Below are 24,324 nucleotides of genomic sequence, written 5' to 3' on the forward strand. Positions count from 1 at the left end.
CAAAGAAGTTTATAATAGAGTCATAGATGGACCATACCTAGTCCAAGAACTCCTGGGGGACTTAGATGGTTTACCTCAGAGACTTTCTGGCTTTATTTACGATTTTTGTGAGCACTCTAAACTGATCCCCACATTCAAGGCAATCCCTTTAGTTTACCTCATTACATACAGAACTTTCTGACTGAGGCTAGGTCCAAGCCTGGCCTCTCCTGTTATTATTTCTAATCTTTGAGGGAGCACCAGACCTGTCTCTGCAGAGACTAAGATTTCATGGCAATGCTGGGATTCTAAAGAACAGCCAAAGGCTTCATTTCATAGCTGTTTATAAGGTTTCCTCACACTGCAGGAAGGGGAGGGTAAAGTTTGTTAGAGATAAATGTGATCTTACAACCAAGGCACAGGCTAGTAGCAGTGGTCCACCTAGGGGTACAACTTGGTCTCATGTTTCTTGGGCCAGACTATTCTGTAATTTTTGAATCCTTTCCTCTTTGAAGGTAAGATACAGGGTGGGAAATAAAGGAGGTTTACAGTTGTTCACCTGAAATATAATACAATAACTAATAAACAATAACACAAGCATAAACTATGTTTAGCATACTCACAACTGTAGACCTATTTTTGCCCCATGCTGTATTTTCGATATCCACCCAGAATTTGCAGAATAGGAAGAATGAAGGGATTATATACATAATTGTAAGGTGAATTTTTAAAGGTTTCCTATAATGGATAAGCTTTATCCTCTCTGGTCTAATTCTGAAGTGTAAATAAAATGTCTACTACAATTATAAAGTATTCATAAAACAGCAAACACTAAAATTTTTTTTCTGCCTTTTTAGCGTAACACTTTGGACAGATGGTTGTTGCTCTTTTCAAGTGAACTTAAGGAGAGGTCAGGTAGAACTTCTCTATCAAAACATAAAGATAAAAAATACCTTTTACAGGAAAAAAATAGCAAGATATTTTTGTTTTGACGTTTTTGTTCTGTTTAATAAAGGAATAGTATAACATGCTAATTTTTTTTTAAACTATAACTACAACTGAAAGTGCATATGCTCAGACAAACGTTAGACTCACTAGGAAATTTCAACTATCTGAGGTGAAGGACTCAATCGACGCCCAGAGGACCACCTATGGGAGGTAAGGTTAATACTGCACCTAATTTTAGTTTACTTGCTGCTTTTAACACAACACAGAGTCTAGTCATAATAAAGATTTAAGCAATGCTCTAAGTTCTGTACTAATGCTTTAAATTCATGGATTTCACCCAGTATAAATTGAGGTTTGTGTTCTTTTCTTAAAAGGAATAATAGAAGAGAGATAAACCTGAAACTTTTTCACTTAAATAATGTAATTTCCTTATAAAAGCTTCTAATTCAACCATGTAGGGGGTCAGCTGCAATAAACCTTTTATTTTTTCAAAATGCTGCATCTGCCTAAAGAATTTTATATTCTCTTCTTCACAGACAGGAATTCCTTTACACTTCAACTGTAATTTAGTTTGCACTGGAGTAGGAAAAAAAAATCACTATAGCTGAAGCAGGGTACTCTTCCAGTCTGTTCTTGTCTCCCCATGTCATGACAATCTTTTTATTCGTTAAAAAAAAAAAAACTATACATTGATTGGTGATGTTCTTGTCATGCATTTAGAATGTTCTTCCTTTTTCAGCTTGTAATATAGCACTTTTATATTATGTATTTAGAAATTTTTATCATCTCTTTCACAGTAAGGATGCCCTGCAGCTGCGTCAAACAGTTCTGCCATGTGCAGTGCCACAGTGGGAATGCTTATGCCCAGCACCACGAGAGATGCCCCTGGAAGGCATCGTCAGTCAGTTGCCCTTCAATAGCTAATTTCTGCGTTGCCATTGCTCTCCTTGACAAAATCATCCCCATTGTAAACTCTGTCATAAATGCCTTCAGGTAATCTTCAAGGAGGGTTTGCCTACTTTGGTGGTGCCTGCTTTTTTTTATAAGATTCTTCAATTCAGTATATCCCCATCTTTTTTTTCTTTGTCTCAAAGTCTAGGAGTAACTACAGTTACTCCTGTCTTGTTTGGGTTTTCATTTGCATAGAATATCTTTTTTCATTCCTTCACTTTTAGTTTGTGAATGTCCTTAAAGTTGAAGTTCTTCTCCTCAGCATATAGTTGGCTACTTTTTTATATATTGATTCACCATCATATGTCTTTGGTTTGGAGAATTTAGTCCATTTCATTTAAAGGAATTATTGATACAGTTGGACGTCTTACCTCCAAGTTGTTAGTGGTTTTATAATTTCTTTGTTTCTTCTTCTTTTGCTCTCCTCCTTTGTTACATAATTTTCTGTAGTGGTATGCCTAGTTTCCCTTCTCTTTATCTTTTGTGTTTCTACAATATAGATTTCTGCTTTGTGGTTATCATGAGACTTACATAAAACATGATTATAACTGTTTATATATATTAAGCTGATAACTTAATTCATACTAAAGCTCTACATTTTTACTCTTCAACCGCCCCACACACATATTCTATGTATTTTTATTTTACAATTATATCTTTATACATTGCATAGCTATTAACAAATTACATAGCTATATTTATTTTTAACACTTTTGTCTTTTAGTTTTCTTACAAGTGGTGATTAATTTATAACATCACATTTAGTCAGAGCTCATTTTATTTTCATAAGAAAATAATTGAGCACAATTAAACAATATAATTGTTCAGTACTGGCATGCATTTAATATAAAAATAATTTAAAGATTTTATTGAGTATATAACTTAGGAAGACTAAAAAGGTATTATTTCTCATTCATATATATTAAATTCCTAAGTATGACTGCTCTGTACTTAAAGACATGCTTAAACATGGACTCTAAATAAACTTGAAATATTTTTAAGGTATTTCATTAATTCAAAATTTTTATGGAAAGATTATTGTTGAGATACTTAGCTATACAACTGAGATATTGAAGTTTCCATGGATACAATTATGAATGGAGTGTGAGATTCTGAAAATGGTGATGTTTCTTACTAAATGACCCTCTATCATGCTAGGTCCCACTTGCAACCAGCAGCTTGTTTTTGCAGGACAGTTGGATTTGCATCTGTGACCCAGGATTCTTTTTTATTTTTATTTTTTTTTTACTGAAACAGAGAGAGAGTCAGAGAAAGGGATAGATAGGGACAGACAGACAGGAATGGAGAGAGATGAGAAGCATCAATCATTAGTTTTCCATTTGGACACCTTAGTTGTTCATTGATTGCTTTCTCATATGTGCCTTGACTGTGGGGCCACAGCAGACCGAGTAACCCCTTGCTCAAGCCAGTGACCTTGGGTCCAAGCTGGTGAGCTTTGCTCAAACCAGATGAGCCTGTGCTCGAACTGGGTCCTCCGCATCCCAGTCCGATGTTCTATCCACTGTGCCACCGCCTGCTCAGGCTGTGACTCAGGATTCTTAATAAAGATAACTTTCCAGTATGGAAGAATATAACAGAAAACATGTTTTTAATAGTACATTCTAACAAATTAAGCTAATAAATTGCATGCCTCATCTTCGGGTTTCTAATCAATTTTAGATTTATTTCATTGCAGAATCCTAGACTGCGTTTAGGTGTTTCCATGCACAGATCTTGATGAAGCACTTGCATTCCACAGTCATAGAAGACTTGACCCAAGTGCTGGTAATATTATTTATCAGGTTTAAGAGTTCAGAAAAGTATGTAACCATCTAAATCTGAATTTTCTCATGTATGTATGATAATAAATAATAGTACCTGCCTTATAGGATTGTGGTTATAAATAAATAAGAAACTGCATATACATGTTTATTTTATGCCTGATACAGAGAAAAGACTAAATAAATGTTAGCTGTTATATTATTATTTGACAATATAACTTCCCTCAGTGGTTTCCTTATAAATGTTGCAAGCAAAATAAAATCTGAACCCACATCCCTAGAATTCAGTCAGTTTCACCATGTGCTGAAGTCTACACAAAGCTACTGATAGAACTGGATTTCTATGTTGCAATTCAAAACAGATCTGCTTTTTCATGTGCAGGACAATGTACACAAATGCCTTTCCACAGGCCTATCTTCCAGATGGGTTTTGCTTCTGTAATACAGATACAAATTAACTTAGATTTTGTTGCAAGATAGACTGCACAGGCAGCATGATTTGAGGCAACGGCAGTAGGTGGCTTCTGAGATAGCTAAGCACAAATGAAATGTATTTCATTATGGGATTATGCTTGCAATGCAAAATACATTTTAAGAAGACTACGTCTTGATATATTAACTTCTCCATTTGCCTTTTTTAGTTCTCAGTTTCAAGGCAGAACCAGGTAGAAACATCAGAAAAGAAGTGTACTCTATGTCACACCCTTGACCATACAAAGGCATTTGTTCTTGAGAGAATAATTAAGCTGGCCTAATTCAGTGTCTCTTAACAATAAATATGTGTATTTTTAAAAAGGAAAACAAAACCTGACTGTAAAGTGTAATTATAAATGATAGTAGTTCTTATATTCTCATCATATTTATGCAATTAATATGTCTTTCAAAACCAGAGTTTGGTATTTGTAGTGTGCTTCCTTACTATACGGATATAATTTATTTTGCTCTTCTACTAATGAGGCTGGCTTTAAATAGCCATGAGCATCAGTCTCAAATAAAAATTAAGTCAGTATATTACATTTCTACTTCTGTTCCTCTGCATATTACAGTGCTCCAAAATCTCATCGATGCTGGAATTCTCTCTCTCCTTTGGCACAATTTTTCTCTGTGGTATGATGCTATGAATATTTATGATACAATAAAAATAATATAATAATAGGCATTTCCTAAACTTGTGCTGCATGTATCTTCAGACAGGAGTTGGGAGGGCCTTGTCCGTCACGTCTCACTAGAGAAGACCTTCATGTCCTGTGAAATAGCAGGCTGTCTAAAAGACTCTACGTCCACGTGAGTTAAATGACTTTGGCACTGAAAAATTCTGAGAAGAATTTTTTTCTTCTTCAATATATAGTTTTGGCTATCATCTTCTCTAAAACATTGCCATATTTTTCTAACATTGAGTAGGCCTCAACTGATACCCTTATTCATCCTTCCTGTGTCAACCACTACAATTCATTCTTTTACAGCAACCTTAAATCTTGAGTCTCTAAAACTCCAGGGTCTGGAGTACCCCAAGCAGACATTTTATCTTGCTCTGTGAAGCGGGACTGCTATCCCCTCAGTCTTCCTCTGCCACTTTAACTGACTAGATTGCTTTTCATGTATAAATTAAACTCAAATTGGGTTTTTTTCCCAAATGTTTGTTGAAATTTCTCATTCTAGCTGATTTCCTCAGACTTGTATCTGTGTAGTTGCACATAATGCTCCTAATTTTGTAACTTTCAATATTGCCACATGTCAGTCTCCCATTTGTTCTCTACAGTCATTCTTTTTATCTATTGTATCAGTATGGTTAGAATGCATTCTATTTATCATTTTAAAATTACAAAAAAGGTAGGGTGATTTTTTTTTATCCTGTCAACTATTAAAGAAATTCTTAGGTTCGCATCCAATGAACATCCTGGTATTTTGATTGTAAAATTTTTAGTGAAGTTTTAATGTTGTAAGACACCTCAAAAAGATCTCTTCAATATTTGCTCTGAGAGAAAGAGAAAGAAAGAGAGAAAGAGAGAGAGAGACAGAGAGAGATGGAGACAGAAACTGGGACAAAGACAGAGGCAGAGAGAACTGGCTTTTATTATACATTTTTACACGGTAACATTGTGAGGAGACAATTCTCATTGGGTCTTTCCCGTTTCTGCATGCCTTCAGAGCAGAAATACAAACCTTTGTTCTAGACTATTACTTTCAGGATGTTAGCGTAGCAAACAACCTCAGGAGATACAGATAGTTTTCTCCTTTTTGAGTAAAGAGCAACTTTTTGGGGGTTTTTGTTTAGTTTTATTGGTTTTGTTGTTGTTGTTGTTATCATTGTTTTTGTTTGTTTTTGCTGCTGTCCACTATAATAAAAGCATGTTTTCCTTTTGGTAAAAAATAGGCATGCTTTCTACCTGTCATAAAGGACTTGCTTTCTCTAACTCATGTTTTCTTTCTTGTATCATGTGACCCATAACGTGTGCTGCTCTGTGTGAATTGAAGCTTGATGAACAAGTATAAATACTCATACTCTGGCTATTACAGTCATTGAAAATAATAAAGTTCTTTGTCTATTACCCAATAGGTTATTTATTTATTATTTATTTATTTATTATATAGTGTCTGAACACCCATGAAATGAGGCAGAATAACTTGTTAATCAGGTAAAATTGTCAAACCTGATTTTCCTGAGAGAAGTGATACCAACAGAAACAAGGCTTCAACAAGAGAAAAATTTAGGATCATCTGAGCTGATTAACAGGAGTAAAAGGATGTTCATGTATGGTTAAGAGGATAATAAAGTATCTTTCTCTTTACTACCCTCTAATTAAGAGGAAGTTCAGATATGGTTTCAAGCCAAGCAATAAGAAATAAGAGTAAAGACAGCTACCCAAAGGATACCCTGGATGTTGTTAATTCTCTTATGATGTGGGAAAATCAAAAGCTCCCATCTGGTGATCATCTTCAGCTCTGCTGCTTTGCAGTAACTGGTGCTAAGATTTGTCCTGGCGGTTGGTGGTAGAGTTGTTTCACTTTTTATTCAAAAGAGATGTGCTAAGAAAGAATGGAGGAGAAATTTATGATGATGTAGGCTGAAATTAGGCAACCATTAGAATTATGGTTAGTTAACCTGGAAGATGAGACTTGAGGGATATACAGCTTGACTTGGGGCATATGATGCCTGTTAAGAGGAAATTACAAAGATGGGTTGTCTTATGGTTTAGTGCCTTCTGCAGACTAACAAACCAATCTTAGATATGTTCAGAGATGGCAATAAATGTTCTTGGATTTTTGCAGTGGATCTTCTTTATTATGAGGGAGCATCAGCCTTTTCAGAGATCTCCATGAAAAAAAAAAACTCTGTTGAGAATCTACAAATGAGGCATTAACTTGTATTTAAGCTGTTCCTGCCTTGGATGAGCATTGCAACGCTGATGAAAATGATCAACAGATGAAGGAAAAATAGACCCAAATAAATACGGATAAATCTGTTCCATAAACCATGACTCCTTGAAAAACTCCATAAGGCCTTATGTTGAAACCAGCCAAGAACTTAAGAGTTGTTATATTAATAATGAGACAGCAGTAGCCCTAATTTTAACTAAAATCCTTTAAAAAAAAAAAGTTACCACTGTATATGTCAGATCCAAACCAACCAAAGGGAATATGACCCACAACCTCAACCAGAAAGCAATGTGACTATAGGAGTTAATTCAAGGAGGTCCCAAAGCTAAAATAGATGGTTCAGTAAGGATAATCTTGCTGCTTATATAGGAGTAGGCAAAAGTAGGCTTACTGTAGTGAGTACACAGAGTTTATTTTTGTATTATTATTTAGTTATTATATTATTTTCTTGTAATACAACTATAAACTTATTTTCTACTTGGAACATTATGTTGGCTAGTCCACAAATAAACATTCTTTGAAATGGACCCAAAACGAAAGCTGTATTAGAGGTTGTCTAAGGAGCTTTGTATGTTCTCTTCTGATCTCTTTCAGCTATCAGTTGCTATTACTGATCATTTTGCTCATTGGAGTCTCTGGTAGGGGAAGCACCCTACATTTTTGAATGTAGAATGTTTTGGGTTTGTTGCCACCATGACAGTTACTAGGTACACCCATTGAAAAGCAACAATCACCTTGTTATGGGACACTAGGCAAAACTGAATACCTGACCCATGAAGGCTTTGTGAATTTCCAACATAATATTACCATTTGGAGTTGAGTTGCCCAGGATTCAATGACTACCCATGGCTAAAGAGAAAGGATTCAACAATACTCACTTATCAAGCTAAAATGGTATATTCAGTCATGGTGTTGTCCTGATCCTCATAGCATCTTTTCTCTCTGTGTAAAGAAAAAAATGGTAACCACCTCATTGAGAAAATATTTGTCCTCTATTTCACCAACTAAAACAAAGCTGTTGACATAATAGTGTCCTTGATTCACAGACATTGCCTTAAATGTCTAGGCCTGATTCACTGATGGGTTATTTATTTTATTTTTTTTATTTTTATTTTTTTTTTTATACAGGGACAGAGATAGAGTCAGAGAAAGGGATAGTTAGAGACAGACAGACAGGAACAGAGAGAGATGAGAAGCATCAATCATCAGTTTTTCATTTTGACACTTTAGTTGTTCATTGATTGCTTTCTCATATGTGCCTTGGCCACGGGGGGCCTTCAGCAGACTGGGTAACCCCTTGCTCAAGCCAGTAACCTTGGGTCCAAGCTGATGAGCTTTTGTTCAAGCCAGATGAGCCTGCACTCAAACTGGTGACCTCAGAGTCTCAAACCTGGGTCCTCAGCATCCCAGTCCAATGCTCTATCCACTGCGCCACCACATGGTGAGGATGATGAGTTATTTAAATTGAAATCTGATGGTGTCCACCAGATCACGCAACTGTTCAATCTAGCACCAGTTATACAATAGTTCAACTCAGTAGAACCATAGTCTCCTTGATGAACCTTATTTTATGTTTACAGTCTCTTGAGCTGTTTCCAGTAGTCTAAACTACCTATTCTTCTACCTTGTAAACTATAGACAGGCAAAATAGAGATATCTTTCTTTAAGACCACAAACTATAGAAATAAATCATGTTGATTGAACTACCCAGATCAACGATGTAGATGTACACCAGGATTTCTAAGGTAGGGCCAGATGGTTTATGAGATTTGCTTAGCTGGTTGGATCTGACACAGTTGATGTTAATACTGAATATTTTCTCATGCTGTTGCTCAAAGCCCTGATGATAGTAACTTTAATTAAACATCATATAAGACAAATGAAACATATTTAGTCATAATCTCTATCAGTCAGATTAATTAATATGGCTGACAGAGTGTTCCATTCATAGTAATGTTTGCCAGAAATCAAGACAGTATTATATTGAGTGTGCATATTGTTAGAAGACAATTCTCCATAAGTCTTTCATGTTTATTGTTCAGTATGACAAAGATGATGTTTCCATTTTGGGTAAAAATTAGGCAGTTTTATTGTACAGTAAAAAAAATTGCTTTCCTAAGGTTGGAATTTCACTCCTGTAATATAAACCACTCGGTGAGCAGCCACTTGGCACACTTAGCATCGTCCTGTGGGACACCAGTGTAAGTGCTGATTGTTGCTGTGAATAATGAAGTCCTCTGTTTCTGATTCAGGAGTCTTGTGTCTTCTGTTAGTCCCCATGAAACTATGGCAGGCTAACTGACACATAGATAGAATAATGTCTCAGACCCTTCTAAATGTTTAGTATGTAGAATATTACTAATGTACCCTAATTATGAGTTCATTTACATTAAGGAGAATTATAGGGGAAAAACCATGTATCTAACACTTTCAAGGGATACTGCAGTTGAAAATAATTAACTGAAACAAGGAATGTGATTATATTAAAGGGAATTCTGTACTAGAGAGAACTGCTGTTTTTCATGAAGGGGATTCATTTTACTATGTTGGATAAACTAATGAGAAGTAGAAAAAAATGCCCAAATGACATAAACAGTGCTTTACCATTTGTAGATAGTTTGATGTCTGTAGATTGTTCATTTGCAACCATTGTTTTAAGTGGACTTGTTCTCTCTCTGGAGAAGAAGGTAGCTATGTTTCTCCCAGGCCAACCTTCCAGCACCTCCTAGGAATAACCTAATGGGTAACAATATCCTCTCACTGAATTCTAGGAAATTCAACATATTGATAATTAGACACTGCAGCATTCGAAGATCTATTGCTGAGAAGATGGATATCTAGTAATTCAGTGTATATCTAAAGTCATATGACTCAAATAAATTGTTGAACTAATTTTGACTTCAGACTTTAGAAGTAGGGAGAAAAAACTTATTCCAAAGTTTAAAAAGTATATATATCATCTAACTAATGGATTTGTTAGTAGTGTTCTCTGTCTATGGGCATTAATGCAGCATTTTATATGTCATTCACATGAAGTTCAAAATGTTAGGTAGCCAAGAAATAGGAAAACCATTATCTACTTGAAATCAGTTATATAGTCATTTTTTCAAAATAAGTTGCCTAATGAAAAATAACCAAGAATGCTTGATCAGATGTTTAACATATTTCTATAATGCTTATTCTTATAGTAAAATGAATCAACACTTGTAATTTTTTTTTTTTCATTTTTCTGAAGCTGGAAACGGGGAGAGACAGTCAGACAGACTCCCGCATGCGCCCGACCGGGATCCACCCGGCACGCCCACCATGGGGCGACGCTCTGCCCACCAGGGGGCGATGCTCTGCCCATCCTGGGCGTCGCCATATTGCGACCAGAGCCACTCTAGCGCCTGGGGCAGAGGCCACAGAGCCATCCCCAGCGCCCGGGCCATCTTTGCTCCAATGGAGCCTTGGCTGCGGGAGGGGAAGAGAGAGACAGAGAGGAAAGTGCGGCGGAGGGGTGAAGAAGCAAATGGGCGCTTCTCCTGTGTGCCCTGGCCGGGAATCGAACCCGGGTCCTCCGCACGCTAGGCCGACGCTCTACCGCTGAGCCAACCGGCCAGGGCAACACTTGTAATTCTAAAGTTCCTTTCAGACCTGACCAGGCAGTGGCACAGAAGATAGAGTGTTGGACTAGAACATGGAGGCCCCAGGTTCGAAACTCCAAGGTCACCAGCTTGAGCATGGGCTCATCTGGTTTGAGCAATGCTCACCAGCTTGAGCCCAAGGTCACTGGCTTGAGCAAGGGGTCACTCAGTCTGCTAGAGCCCCCCCCCCAGGTCAAGTCACATATGAGAAAGTGATTGTTGTTGCAACAAAGAATTGATGCTTCTCATTTCTCTCCCTTCCTTTCTGTCTATCCCTATCTCTCTCTCTCTCTCTCTCTCTCTCTCTCTCTCTCTCTCTCACACACACACACACACACACACACACACACACACACACCACACACACACAAATCAAATGTGGGGGAGAAATGTAGTTGGGGAAAAATTTAAGAGTTTTATTCTTTGCTGGTATTAGAAAAAGGTATTGAGGGTAGGGAAAAGTTATTAATTTGCTATTACTCAACCCCTGCTGAGCACTGTAGAACATAAAATAGTAATTAATAAAAGAAGTCAGCTCTGTAATTCTAGCTACAGACTAATGAATCATTTAGTAATTAATTATTGCTAGGAGTAATTGAAATAATCATATTTTGGACAGAGAGAAGAAAAAGCATTTAATCTCTAAAATTTTTTTGTCTAAAGTTGTAATCGCTGCAATGTTACAGACTTTTGCAAAGTAGATATAGGGCACTGGCTGAGTAGCTCAGTTGGTTATAGCATCGTCTCAACATGCCAAAGTTGTGAGTTTGAGCCCCCATCAGAGCACATATAAGAATCATTAACAATGAATGCATAATTAAGTGGAACACCAAATCAATGTTTCTCTCTCTCTTACCTATCCTTTCTCTCAAAAATCAATCAAAATTTTAAATGTAGATATAAATATCTTAATGTAACACTGAAAAGAATATGATTCTCAAAATTGATTCAATTTCTAGCATTAGGTATTGAAAACTTTCCTTTGGTTTGTAAATTCTGTAGTCCTCTATACCAACCTTCTTATTTTCTTACTTTTGTGTGTGTGTGTGTGTGTGCCTTGACCAGGCAAGCTCAGGGTTTTGAACTGGCAACCTCAGTATTTCAATACTTTTTTTTTTAAATAGAGTTTGCTTTATAAAGTACACAGTATAACATAGAATATAAAATAACAAAAAACTATTAAATATACTTTCCTCCATTTTCAGTAAAATCACTGGATTTACATTTATGCCCCACAAATTGGTATTTAAACTTTTTCACTAATGCTAATGTGAGTTAATCAACATACTTTAGTATGTTCCAAATTCTAAAAGTGTTAAATGTGTATGGTCTCCTATTCCAATGATTTGGGGAATTAATAGAAAAAGTGGCATGAGGAGAAACATGGATTTATTTGTTACATGTTGTTTATGAAATGATACTGGGTCATATAAAAAGAAATGTCCAATAAACAAATAGATTGAGGAGATCTGAAGATGGCAGTGGAGTAGGCAGATGCACAGACTCACAGCTCACACCACCAAACTGGATTATAAACTAATTTATGAACAATCAGCGTGAAAAATCAAATCTGGACTACAAGAACAGCTTTAAAAAACCAAGGAGCAAAGAAGAAGCCACAACAAACAAACCTGGTAGGGAGCTCCTGAATCTCCCCTGCTTACAGAAACGGGGGGGGGGGGGGGGGGGTAAGGCTGGGCTCTCACTCCAAGGAAAAGAGCATTAAATACTGCTCACAGCCACTTGCCTGGTGACCAGGGAATGAGATGTGTTGAAAGGGCCCGCTTGTCTTCCAAAAAGAAAGGAGAGAGAGAGAGAGAGACGGATGGTGAGGAGGAGAGGAATATAGTTGATGACATAAAAAGCTGACTCATTCAGTGCTGGAGGCAGCCATAACTGGGTGAGGGGCTGATCCTTCCACAAAGCAAAATACAAAAGTACTTCCAGGTCACAGAGATACAGACATCTCTCCAGCTCCAATCAGCACAACATGACACAGCTGAAAACAAGAAGTGGGGAGGAGGGGCAGTAACTCAGGTCTCCATGGAGATCTGAGATACACCTCCCCCTACTGAAGCTGAGAAAGCAACCCGCCCCCAGAGAGATTAACTGGCAGAAAAGGACTTCAGAGCCTCAGGTCACACCCACCACATTCCTGGATACAGTTTCAAATAAGCCCCCTGCTGAGATCAGCAAACAAGATAATCACCTGTTAAGAAAACAAACAAATCAAGATTTCAAAGCGGCCCAAATCCCAAAGTGGATTACAAATAATAGCTTATACCAACCCAAAAAGACCTAGAAACAACACAAGTAAAAACTGGAGGCAGACAACACCAAGCCTACACTCAACCAGCTCTACAAAGAAAACACCCAGACACAATGAGAAGACAAAGAAGTGCAATCCGAATGAAACCACAAGAGAGACCTTCAGGAGATGAACTGAGTGATATGGAAATAATCAAACTTCTAGATTCGGAGTTTAAAATAAAGATTGTAAGGATGCTTAGGGATCTTAGAACAACAATGGATGGTCATCATGAACACCTAAATAAAGAAATAGCAAGTATAAAAAAGGATATTGAAATATTAAAAAAGAATCAGTCAGAGATGACAAATACAATAACAGAAATGAAGACCACAATGGAAGGAATTAAAAACAGGATGGATACAGCTGAGGATTGAATCAGTGAGTTGGAGGACAACTGGAATGAAGGCATGAAAGCAGAGAAGAAGAAAGAAAAGAGACTCAAAAAGTCTGAGGAAACTCTTAGAGAGCTCTGTGAAAACATAAAAAGAAATAACATCCACATCATAGGGGTTCCTGAAGAAGAAGAGAAAGAACAAGGGATAGAGGATTTATTCAATCATATCATAGCTGAAAACTTCCCTAAATTAATGCAGGAGAAACTCTCACAAATTCAAGAAGCACAGAGAACTCCACTAAAAAGAAACCCAAAGAAACCTACACCAAGACACATCATAATTAAAATACCAAAGCTAAGTGATAAAGAGAAAATATTAAAAGCTGTGAGAGAAAAAAAGACTATCACCTACAAAGGAGCCCCCATAAGGATGACATCAGACTTCTCAACAGAAACACTTGAAGCCAGAAGGGAATGGCAAGAAATATTCAAAGTAATGCAGAACAAGAACCTACAACCAAGACTACTTTATCCAGCAAGGCTATCATTTAAAATTGAAGGAGAAATAAAAAGTTTCCCAGACAAAAAAAAAAAACTTAAGGAATTCATTAAAACCAAACCAATGCTGCAGGAAATGTTAAGGGGCATGGTGTAAACAGATCAAAGTGGGAAAAGAATATAGCAAAAGAGGAATACAGCTTTAAAGAATAAAATGGCAATAAACAACTACATATCAATAATAACCTTAAATGTAAATGGATTAAATGATCCAATCAAAAGACATAGGGTAGCTGCATGGATAAGAAAACAGGACCCATACATATGCTGTCTACAAGAAGAGACACACCTTAAAACAAAAGATGCACATAGGTTGAAGGTAAAAGGATGAAAAAAAATATTTCATGCAAGGCCCTGGTCGGTTGGCTCAGTGGTAGAGCATCGGCCTGGCGTGCGGGGGACCTGGGTTCGATTCCCGGCCAGGGCACTTAGGGGAAGCGTCCATTTGCTTCTCCACCCCCACCCCCTCCTTCCTCTCTGTCTCTCTCTTCCCCTCCTGCAGCCAAGGCTCCGTTGGAGCAAGGATGGCCCGGGCGCTGGGGATGGCTCCTTGGCCTCTGCCCCAGGTGCTAGAGTGGCTCTGGTCACAACAGAGCGATGCCCCAGAGGGGCAGAGCATTGCCTCCTGGTGGTGGGCAGAGCGTCGCCCCATGGTGGGCATGCCAGGTGGATCCCGGTTGGGCGCATGCGGGAGTCTGTCTGACTGTCTCTCCCCATTTCCAGCTTCAGAAAAAAAAAAAAAAACATTTAATGCAAATGGAAATGAAAAAAAAGCTGGGGTAGCAATACTATTATCAGACAAAATGGACTTTAAAACAAAGAATATAGTAAGAGATAAAGAAGTCCACTACATAATGATAAAGGGAGCAATCCAACAGGAAGATATAACTATTATAAATATCTACACACCTAATATAGGAACACCTAAATATATAAAGCAGACTTTGATGGATATAAAGAGTGAGATCAACAGCAACACTATAATAGTAGGGGATTTTAATACCCCACTAACATCACTAGATAGATCCTCAAGAAAGAAAATTAACAAAGAAACAGCAGACTTAAAGGACACACTAGATCAACTCAATTTAATAGATATCTACAGAACCTTCCACCCTAAAGCAGCAGAATATACATTCTTTTCAAGTGCTCATGGTACATCCTCTAGGATAGACCACATGTTAGGGCACAAAAGTGGTCTCAACAAATTTAAGAAGATTGAAATCATATCAAACACTTTCTCTGATCACAACGGCATGAAACTAGAAATCAATCACAACAGAAAAGCTCAAAAATTCTGAAACACATGGAAACTAAATAGCAGGTTGTTAAATAACGAATGGATTAAGAATGAGATCAAAGAAGAAATAAAAAAATTCCTAGAAATGAATGATAATGAGCATACAACAACTCAAAATTTATGGGACACAGCAAAAGCAGTACTGAGAGGGAAGTTCATAGCACTACAGGCACACTTTAAGAAGCTAGAAAAAGCTCAAATAAACAACTTAACCCTGCATCTAAAAGAACTAGAAAAAGAACAGCAAGTAAAGCCCAAATGTAGTAGAAGAAGGAAATAATAAAGATCAGAGCAGAAATAAATGACATAGAGACTATCGAAACAATACAGAGGATCAATGAAACTAGGAGCTGGTTTTTTGAAAAGATAAACAAGATAGATGAACCTTTAACTAGACTCACCAAGAAAAAGAGAGAGAGGACTCAAATAAATAAAATTAGAAACGAGAGTGGAGAAATAACAACTGACACAACAGAAATACAAAGGATTGTAAGAAAATACTATGAAGAACTGTATGCCAAAAAACTAGACAACCTAGATGAAATGGACAAATTCCTTGAAACATACAGTCTTCCAAAAAATCAATCTGGAAGAATCAGAAAACCTAAACAGCCCAATTACACCACATGAGATTGAAACAGTTATCAAAAAACTCCCAACAAAGAAAAGTCCTGGGCCTGATGGCTTCACAAGTGAATTCTACCAAATATTCAAAGAAGAACTAACTCCTATCCTTCTCAAGCTATTTCAAAAAATTCAAGAGGAAGGAAGACTTCCAAGCTCCTTTTATGAGGCGAGCATAATTCTGATTCCAAAACCAGGCAAAGACAACACAAAGAAAGAAAATTATAGGCCAATATCCCTGGTGAATATAGATGCTAAAATCCTCAACAAAATATTAGCAAAACGGATCCAACAATATATGGAAAAAATCATACACCATGATCAAGTGGGATTTATTCTTGGGAGGCAAGGCTGGTACAATATTCGCAAATCTATCAATGTTATTCATCACATAAACAAAAGGAAGGAGAAAAACCACATGATAATTTCAATAGATGCAGAAAAAGCATTTGATAAAATCCAGCACCCATTCATGATCAAAACTCTCAGTAAAGTGGGAATACAGGGAACATACCTCAACATGATAAAAGCCATCTATGACAAACCCACAGCCAACATCATACTCAATGGGCAAATATTAAAAGCAATCCCCTTAAGATCAGGAACAAGGCAGGGGTGCCCCCTTTCACCATTCTTATTCAACGTAGTCCTGGAAGTCCTAGCCACAGCAATCAGACAAGAAGAAGAAATAAAAGGCATTCAAGTTGGAAAAGAAGAAGTAAAGCTATCATTATTTGCAGATGATATGATATTGTATATAGAAAATCCTAAAGTCTCAGTCAAAAAACTACTGGACCTGATAAATGAATTCAGCAAGGTGGCAGGATATAAAATTAATACTCAGAAATCAGAGGCATTTTTATACACCAACAATGAACTGTCAGAAAGAGAAATTAAGGAAACAATCCCCTTCACTATTACAACCAAAAAAATAAAGTACCTAGGAGTACATTTAACCAAGGAGACTAAAGACTTGTACTCGGAAAATTATAAAACATTGATAAAAGAAATCAAGGAAGATACAAACAAGTGGAAGCATATACCATGCTCATGGTTAGGAAGAATAAACATCATTAAAATGTCTATATTATCCAAAGTAATTTATAAATTCAATGCAATACCAATTAAAATACCAGTGACATACTTTAAAGATATAGATCACATATTTCAAAAATTTATATGGAACCAAAAGAGAACACGAATAACCTCAGCAATCTTAAAAAAGAAGAATAAAGGGGGAGGTTTCACACTTCCTGACATCAAGCTATACTACAAGGCCATTGTATTCAAAACAGCCTGGTACTGGCATAAGAACAGGCACATATATCAATGGAACAGAACGGAGAATCCGGAAATAAACCCACAGCTCTATGGACAACTGATATTTGACAAAGGAGTTAAGAAAATACAATGGAGTAAAGACAGCCTCTTCAACAAATAGTGTTGGGAAAATTGGACAGCAACCTGCAAAAAAATGAAACTAGACCACCAACTTACACCATTCACAAAAATAAACTCAAAATGGATAAAAGACTTAAATGTAAGGCGTGAAACCATAGCATCTTAGAAGAAAACATAGGCAGTAAGCTCTCCGACATATCTCGCAGCGATATATTTGCTGATTTATCTCCATGGGCAAGGGAAATAAAAGACAGGATAAACAAACGGGACTATATCAAACCAAAAAGCTTTTGCACAGCCAAAGACAATAAGAACAGAATAAAAAGACAAACTACACAATGGGAGAACATATTTGACAGTACGTCTGATAAGGGGTTAATAACCAAAATTTATAAAGAACTTGTAAATCTCAACACCAGAAAGACAAACAATCCAATCAAAAAATGGGCAAAAGAAATGAATAGACACTTCTCCAAAGAGGATATACAGATGGCCAATAGACATATGAAAAAATGCTCAACATCACTAATCATTAGAGAAATGCAAATTAAAACCACAATGAGATATCACCTCACACCAGTCAGAATGGCGCTCATCAACAAAACAACACAGAATAAATGCTGGCGAGGATGTGGAGAAAAGGGAACCCTCTTACACTGCTGGTGGGAATGCAGACTGGTGCAGCCACTGTGGAAAACAGTATGGAGATTCCTCAAAAAATTAAAAATCAAACTGCCTTTTGACCCAGCCATCCCACTTTTAGGAATATACCCCAAGGACACTATAGAACGGTTCCAGAAGGAGAAATGCACTCCCATGTTTATAGCAGCATTGTTCGCAGTGGCGAAGATCTGGAAACAGCCCAAGTGTCCGTCAGAGGACGAGTGGATTAAAAAGCTTTGTTACATATATACTATGGAATACTACTCAGGCATAAGAAATGATGATATCAGATCATTTACAATAACATGGATGGACCTTGATAACATTATATGGAGTGAAATAAGTAAATCAGAAAAAATTAAGAACTATATGAACCCATGCATAGATGGGACATAAAAATGGTACTCAGAGACATGGACAGGAATGTGATAGTAACAGGGAGTGGGGTGGAGGGGGGGGGGGCAGGGGGCGAGGAAGGAAAGGGAGGGAGTTGGGGGAGGGTAGGGGCACAAAGAAAACCAGATAGAAGGTGACGGAGGATGATTTGACTTTGAGTGAGGGGTATGCAGCAAAATCAAAGGTCAAGATAATCTGGAGATATTTTCTTGGAACATATGTACCCTGATTTATCAATGTCACTGCATTAAAATTAATAAAAATAAGATTTTAAAAAACAAATAGATTGATTTCAGTTAAAAAAACACATAACAGAAACAAAGATATATGGTACTCAACAGTGTTCTAATGTAGACGTGAGAAAAAAAATAAGCAACTATATTCTTGATTCCACATATACTATATAATTTCACACAGCTTCATATTCTAGAAGGTGTGACAAATAGTGGGAAAAAGGAGATATAATCATTGCTGCTGTGCCTGTGTGTCCACGCAATTACTCAAGCTGAAAAACAGAGACTATTTCTTCTCCTCTTGAGTCTGGGTTGAGGTTAGAATTTATTTGAGCACAAAATATGGTAGAGGTGATGCTGCACTAGTTCAGGGCCCAGGCTTCAGGAGATGTGGCAGCTGCTGCTTTCATTCTTTCCCTATCCTGAGGCTTCGGGTAAAGAAGTCCAGGCTGTCTTTCTGGAGAAAGTGGTCATCTGGAGAGAGGGCCCAAGCCAACAGCCCAGTGCTAAGGCACCCTACATGTGAGCAAGGCCACGCTTGATCCTCCAGCCCAGCACCACCTGAATGAGTGAGACTAGCTGACACAACACAGATGACACAACACACTGAAATAATTCATCTCTGATGGGCCCTGCTCAGATTCCTGAACCACAGAATCACGATTAATGAACTCATTGCATTTTACCTACTAAGTGTTAGGGTAGTGCATTGCATGTACTGCTAAAAGAGAAGAGATGGCAATAAGTAATTAGAGAAATATTTGCTCTTCCTTCCTGATAGGTAAGAAAACATTCTATTAAGAAACATAAAACAAGACTTAAAAAATAAAGAGATCCAGGGAGATGATAGAGAATGTTTACATTCGAGTATCAGAGAAGGCTTCTTGAGGAGGTGACATCTGACAGAAAAGGAAGTTAGAGAACTAAATGGACAGCAGTGATGGGCCATGAACACCAAGGAAAAAATAATTTCCAAACATTTACATGTGTGCTTAGCAACATATCCAGCATCAAATTCGCCATTCTTCTTCCAATGGCATCAATATAGAAAGCCTTCACTACCAACTCTTGTTTTGTCTACATTACCATTTATCTTTAAAAATTAATTCAAATGTCATCTCCTCCAGGAATACCTACACGACTTCTAATCTGAGCTAGTGGTCTCCTCGGTGTCACCAGAGCCACCAGTATTTTCTTCTGTGAAAGTACGGAATAGTATGCAGCTGTTCTACTCAAACCGAACACCATTAAAAGTAAAGCTTGTTTTGACCTTTCTAACCTAGCAACATATCATATATACTGAGGTGAAATGGCACTATTTTCTTTCTTTTTTTTGTGACAAAGAGAGACAGAGAGAGGGACAGATAGGAACAGACAGATGGGGAGAGAGATGAGAAGCATCAATTCTTCATTGCGGCATCTTAGTTGTTCATTGATTTCTTTCTCATATGTGCCTTGACCAGGGGACCTACAGCAGAGTGAGTAAATGACCCCTTGTTCAAGCCAGCAACCTTGGGCTCAAGCTGGTGAGCCTTGCTCAAACCAGATGAGCCTTCACTCAAACTGGTGACCTTGGGATTTCAAACCTGGGTCCTCCACATCCCAGTCTGATGCTCTAGCCACTGTACCACCACCTGGTCAGGCGAAATGGCACTATATTCATGACTCTGCTTACATTGCATTCACAATCCTCTCTTTTGTTTTCTTTTATCTCGCATTAAATCTCAGCTAAAAAAATTCACCAAAATTTAGATTAAATCAAGAAAAATATTTTCGACCAATGGCTGCTTAATCTGCCACTAAAGAACAGCAACAAAACAAAGGTTTCATCAACCAGAAAACATACTGTGCTTCCTTTGGGAAAGTAAACAGGACAGCAGATCTAGGAGCCTCATTCAAAGGGAGAAAAAGATACGGAAAGATTTTGAGAGTAACACCTGTCAAATGGAGTAGTAACGTGCATTGTTAGACAAAATAGGCTAGTGACTGTCAAAATAAATAATAAACCTTCCAGCTGTGACTAATGACTGAACTACATTGAAATACTTGAGAGGAGCACCCAACAAAATGCAAATTTGAAAGAAAAATTGGAACAATCTGCACAGCCTCCTAGCAGCTAAATTTGAGGCAATTTTGGAAAAAACTTAAATCATTCACCAGGTTTCAAGACAGAGAGCAAACTTCCAAAAACTTTTCTGATTGAGCATTCCACCTTTTTTAGGAAATGCCAGAAATGTTGGTTTCTGCCTTTTCAATACAAAAACAACACTGCTATGACAGTGGCATTCTCTGAGAAGGCTCTCAGCTGACTGCCAATAGTACCTTAGAGCAGCCAGAGCAGAAGCCCTTTGTACTGCAGACTAGGGCAAACAGCAGAAAAGGCAGAGATCCAGAGGGAGTCCATTTCTGATACTTTGCTGCTGCTCTTTCTTCCCTGTTTCTTCATCTGTTTTTCCATTCCTATAGCTACTTCAAGGATTATCTTATTATCCTTCTCCTGCAAGCAGTTTCCTAAGAACGTTACAAAGAAAACTGCCCAAATGTCTGCTGATAATGTTATGACTATTTCCAGGAGAAGTTTGACCTAAACAAATTATTTTTGGGAGGGCCCCCAAAGCCTTGATAAATTCCTTCTCTAAAATTTAATAATATATCACAAGTGGATGAATACATTGTGAGTAGAAGAAATTTAAGCACCTCAAGAATATAGTTCTGCAAAAGGTGTCCTCAGGATTTACCCACCTATGTTTCAAATTCTTAGTAGCAGAGAGGAGTATTGGTTTGTCCTGCTGCCTGACTCCTTATTTTCTTTTTCTTTTTAATTTTTAAATTTTTTTTGTGTGTGTGAGACAGAGAGAAAGAGGGACAGATAGGGTCAGTTTGAGAAGCATCAATTCTTTGTTGCAGTACCTTAGTTGTTCATTGATTACTTTCTCGTATGTGCTTTGATGGGGGTGGGAGCTATAGTAGAGCCAGTGACCCCTTTCTTGAACCAGAGTCCTTGGGCTTCAAGCCAACAACCTCTTGGCTCAAGGCAGTGTGACCATGGGTTCATGTTCTATGATCCCACGCTCAAGTCAGCGACTCCACTCAAGCTGGTGAGCCTGTGTTCAAGCTGGCAACCTTGGGGTTTCGAACCTGCGTCCTTTGCATCCAAGTCTGTTGCTCTATCCACTGTGCCACCACCTGGCCTGTGGTCAGGCTGTCTGACTCCTTTAATTGCGCTTTTGTTCCCAGAAAAAGTTGTCCTCTGGGCTCCAGAAATCAAAGTGAAAGAGTAAACAAGAAAAACACTAAACAGAATATCTGTTCCAAAGGCAGGCCACTTCTAGACATTATTTAGCCTATAGTAACGAGGCGTTCTTTCTCATTTAATTTTATTTATTTATGTTCTTCCATTATTTATTTCTCCTTCATCTGTTTTATGCATTATATTAGATTGACTCTAGTTTCAGATATGGTTTTCATAGGGAAGTTATTTTGTTGTAAGCAAACAGTTTTGAGATGTAAAATAAGCCAAATATCAAACCTAAAACACATTTAACATTTGTTCCTTTCTAATCAAATGTATGTACTAAAGTCTGTAATTAAAACAATATCCTGATCATTTTGTTTGTTTATTTTAAGCATTATCTTGGAGAGTTATAAGAGTCTAAAAACTGCAATCTGTATTATTTTGATAGCCATATCTTTTGAAGCAAAAAATCAAAACATATTTAGATTATAAAAAAAATACTGAACTTAGTATTTTCCCAGATATATGAATAGCAAGTGACTGTCCGTATGTGTCATAAGTGAAGTGAAACGTTGGTTCCCTCAAATATCCACATCTCACAAATGGACAAGAATCAAGATGCCTTTGCTTCTGACTCAGTGATTTCAACATTCCAGGATGGTCTGATTCATCAATGCATTTAGTTGATTGATCCTGCTCTCATAGAGGGTGATTCAACCCAGTCACCATCACATTCAAGAAATCCTGCATTTCCTGCAGCAATTATTCTGCTTGGCAAAACTCTTTCTAAAACCTTCTCTGCTCATTATTCTTGCTGCCTTTGCAGGGTCAGTAATGTATCTGCCAGTAAAGTGTTGTCTCCTTCCACTTCCTCTTCCCATAACCACAAGGAATAGTAGCCGTTCCACTGCTGAGGAAAGAGCATTTGTCCATTAATAACCACACTAGTCTAGCAGCAAAATCCCTTGTTGATGCACTGGTCATTTTTAACTTGGACTATTATAACCACATTCTGTGCTGTCTCCAAGGCTTTATTCTTCTTTCCAGTTAAAAATGATCTGCATTCTGCATATCAAATCATTTTCTAGATGGATTTAAGTTATGCCCATGGGAAGAAAGAGCTTGGGCTTGGCAATGTTGCAAATATGAAATGTGGTGCAGAATGGGGAGATGTGTGTCTAAGAGAGGCATTTAAATACATCAGATAATGGGAGAGACCTAGCTTAGTAGTTTTTTGCATGCCAGGAATCAAGACATCTCGAGATCTTATTACAATTGTAATGACTACATTTAACAAATTGTGGAAATTTGCTCTGCCTCTGTCCCACCATATTACCATGTATTAAAAAATGTTTTGTGTAACTCTTGCAAGCTGAAAAGGTCACCAAGAAGTGCTGTCATGCCGATGTTTACTAACTTCTTGATGCAGCAGAATCAGCAGAGAGAATTTTTTTAAAAGCTCCTTGAGCAATAGGTATGTTGTCCACCAAAATCTGCAGATAAGAATAAAAAGTAAGAAGAATGTGTCTCTGATAGAAAAAGAGCAATTGTCTGCTACCCATGGAAACTGTTTAATTTCTTGACATCCTAGACATTTTTTCTGGCTTATATTTTAGAATTACTGTAGCCTTCTATGAAATAGTTAATTCAGTACCAAAAGGTGAGCCATTTCCTGTCTCCTCACTTGTGGAATCAGACTAAGTACTATTTTATCAAAGTAACATTGGCTGTCACCCAGCATTTAATCATTTTCAGGACAATTATGATTTACTTTAGACATAGGTTGATAAATCTCTATTTCCAGATTCCATTTGGCAACCTGGATCTTTACCTCATGTGTAAGATTATTGCTGAAAACAGTGCTTCTTCAAATTGTCTTTCTTCAATTCTTTTGTCTCACTCTTTAAAAAAAAATACAATCGACTACACTCAAGCTAGTGAGTCTATGTGTCTGCCAATGCTAGCTCAAATATCGTTTGCATATAATCCTACACAAATGTGGAGCCAATAGTGAGCTGAGTGACTGTGCTTTTACACATCTTTTAGTTAAATTAGAAATCCAAAAGCTAAATCTTGTGTTCTGGGAGAGCATGTGAATTTGACATTTCCTGGAGGCTATTAGAACCATAAACCAATGAATAGACTATATTCATCCATTTAAGTGGTTTGTGACTGTGAAAGACTAAATATTTACAATGTCTTTTATCCTTGGATACAATATAATGATTTCATCATTTTAATAGCTCTTTACTCAAATGTGGCTACATCCCACTTAGATTTTAGAGACATTTATTTCAAATAGTTTGGGTCTCATTAACCATTTGACTAAGGCCCAAGAATGACAAAATATATATAGCAAGAGTTCAAGGCGTTGAAATCAAGATTTTAGTTTTGATTTATGTCTTCCCTCCTGAATCTTGCACTATTTACCAAACTTTACTTTAAATGTTCAGATAAGAAGAGAGATTTGTACACACACAGTTGGTCAGAAGAAGGTCACATACAGATCCCAAAGCGTCTGCTTATAAATATAAGCTATACACACAAATAAGGATTGGACGGCTGAATGTGAATGAACCGGAACAAAGCCATGGCAGCCACTATAG

At 37.3% G+C, this 24,324-nt stretch overlaps 1 pseudogene; it reads right to left on the reverse strand.

The window, feature by feature from the left end:
- Positions 1 to 1,294: 1,294 nt before the first annotated feature.
- LOC136388422 (activator of 90 kDa heat shock protein ATPase homolog 2-like) lies at positions 1,295 to 23,119 on the reverse strand (annotated as a pseudogene).
- Between the last annotated feature and the right edge of the window lie 1,205 nt (positions 23,120 to 24,324).

The sequence above is a fragment of the Saccopteryx leptura genome, chromosome 1, assembly GCF_036850995.1.
Source record: "Saccopteryx leptura isolate mSacLep1 chromosome 1, mSacLep1_pri_phased_curated, whole genome shotgun sequence".
In the NCBI taxonomy this organism is placed as follows: Eukaryota; Metazoa; Chordata; class Mammalia; order Chiroptera; family Emballonuridae; genus Saccopteryx; species Saccopteryx leptura.